Source organism: Megascapheus bottae, unplaced genomic scaffold (genome assembly GCF_031878675.1).
Source record: "Megascapheus bottae isolate mThoBot1 unplaced genomic scaffold, mThoBot2.hap1 HAP1_SCAFFOLD_40, whole genome shotgun sequence".
In the NCBI taxonomy this organism is placed as follows: Eukaryota; Metazoa; Chordata; class Mammalia; order Rodentia; family Geomyidae; genus Megascapheus; species Megascapheus bottae.
In genome coordinates this window covers 4960433-4962880 of record NW_028327715.1, presented here as the reverse complement: position 1 = coordinate 4962880, position 2448 = coordinate 4960433, and the positions used below count along the sequence as shown (strand labels likewise).

The window sequence follows — 2448 nt, the reverse complement described above, 5'->3', positions numbered from 1 at the left end:
GGAAGGGGGAAAAACAAGATGAGGGGTGGGATGAGGGGGGGGAGGGAAATGGGGACCAAGACATAAGAAAGGGTATCAATGTATGGGAATTAATGCACCTTCTATCTGGCGAATATAATGTAACCCTTCTATTAATTACAATAAAAATATATGAAAAAAACCAAAGGCTTTTTTGCTTTCATCTCTTTATCTTCTAAATAAAGTTCCATCTATTAAGCCCAGTTTTCCCTGGCAAAAATTAGGACATGGAAGGTATTTTCCTGCGTATATTCTATGAAACACAGCTTTTGTCCCAGAAATGAGAAAGACTGTACTTGAGAGAAACCTTAACATTGCCTCCTTAGAATTCTTTCAATAGCCCCTCCACCAAGCCAGGGCAACAACAAAACCCTGCTGTTTGATCCAGACTCCTGTCATTCATTTTATTTCACCAGCCCAAGCTCGAATTCGGAGAAAAGCTTCTGAAGTCCTGCAGCTTCAAATTCCTTTTGTAAGTCATCCCACACTCAATATTCTTTGACTTCAAATGCCAGAAACCTTGTGTGTTCTATCTGTACTTTTGTTTCCAATAGTACACTAATCATTTTCTCTTTGCATTTCTTTCCACTTGAGTCCACATCGACTTTGGAGGTTTTCTGCAGCATCAGGTACTCCTTGATGTTGCTTCTGTGTCCTTGCAGTAAAATCAGTATTACTTTACCCATGAACACCAGTCTTCCTGTGAGCCTTAAATCAGAAGCCCATTTCTGCACAGTTCTGATGTATTTAGTCTTTGCTCTCATAGGATCTAGATGCAAAAGAGCCAGCCACAATCCATCATCCATGGTCGGGCTGACTGCAAAAGCATCCTGGCTGCTGCCCTTTCTGGGTTCTGGCTGGTTGAGGATATGCCGGAGATTCTGCTGACGCCAGAGGACCAGCTCATGACCCATAGGTTCTGACAGGAGGGTCTCTGCTTGCTCGAGTAGCATGTCTTTCCCAGTCTCACACTGGGCCCTGGTCAGGAGTTCAGAGTTAATTGAGATCCTGGGCAGGCACAAGGGGTAGGTGGCAGGTAACTGGAATACCGACTCTCAGGGTATATCCACATCTCCAAGTCCTTCAGCCTTTGTGTGGATTCTGAACACAGTCCCATCTGTTTCAAGGCCTCAGGGAAGGGGCCCAGGTCTCGGGCGCCAGGGCCAGGGGGGAAGGAGCGCGGGGCGGGGCCCCCCGGCCAGGCCGCGGGTAGAACAGTGGAGGCTGACAGCCTCGGGGTCTTCACCTGAGCGGCTCAACACCTCCCACTCATGGAGCCCGCAGAAAATCGCCGCCAAAGCCTCGAGCTCCTTGCTCACCAGCGCCACCATGTCCGCTTCCGGCGGCCGCCGTCACCAGGCCGGGAGCAGCGCGGCCTCACGGCCACTCATATATCCTAATTTTTGCTGGCTATTTCATTAATGTTTGAACTCAGGGCCTCATGCTCTCTTGACTTGCTTGCTTTGCTGACACTCTAATACTTGAGCCATATATCCTAATTTTTGCTGGCTATTTTGGAGACAAACTCACAGAACTTTCTGCCTGACCTTGAATCTCTCATCCTCCATATCCCAGCCTCCTGCTTAGTAGATTATCACATGAACCACAGCATGTGACTTCCTAATTCCACTATTTGATGGGGAATGGCAAGTTACTAGTAGAGTGAGACAAATCGTAGAAAATACTGTGGACTCCACTTAAATTTTATTGAGTCAGTACAGCATTCTGTGATGTTTTCCCAATGTTTTATGCCCAAATCAGAAATTAATTCACTTTTGAAAAATACATACTAAATTCTTGATATGAGCTGTACATTTCACTAAGTCATGGATATGTAAAGATTAATAGGACAATATTCTATTCCCCAAAATCCTCAGTGCCTCCTATGAGAACAAATATGAAGTTGCATGGCTTAGGAATAATTGGGCTGAGCAGGATTTACAGCAACTATGAGACTTAGAGTCTGGGTTTAAGTTGCCTGGGTGCAAATCCCTGCTTTGTTACTCACTTCTGCCTAGTACTTGGTAAGTTCTTGAAACTTTTCTTTCCATTATTGTGTGATACATGGCACTTGTAATAGATTTACCTCATTGGCTGTTGTAAGCTATAGCATATTACGTGACTGGTTAAATACTGCCTGATCCATAGAGAGGAAACACTTGACAAATATTAGCTGTTAATAGGGTTATTAATACTATCATATGCATTGAGTGCTTATGGCATAATGATGGGTGAAAGAAGACAGAAAATAAGCCATACTATATCAACACAATGAAGTACAGAAAAACATCACAAGTGAAATATTCTACTGGAAAAAATCCATCAATGATAAATGAAACATTGGATTAGAAAATCCTATAACATCTTTTCTTTCTATTCAAAAACCAAGATTTCCCCATAAAAATGATTGGTGTGGCCAGGAGTGTGGAC

The 2448-nt window shown here is 43.7% G+C and overlaps 1 pseudogene; it reads right to left on the bottom strand.

The window, feature by feature from the left end:
• Window positions 1-408: 408 nt before the first annotated feature.
• On the bottom strand, window positions 409-1349 carry LOC150039408 (RWD domain-containing protein 3-like; annotated as a pseudogene).
• Window positions 1350-2448: the final 1099 nt, after the last annotated feature.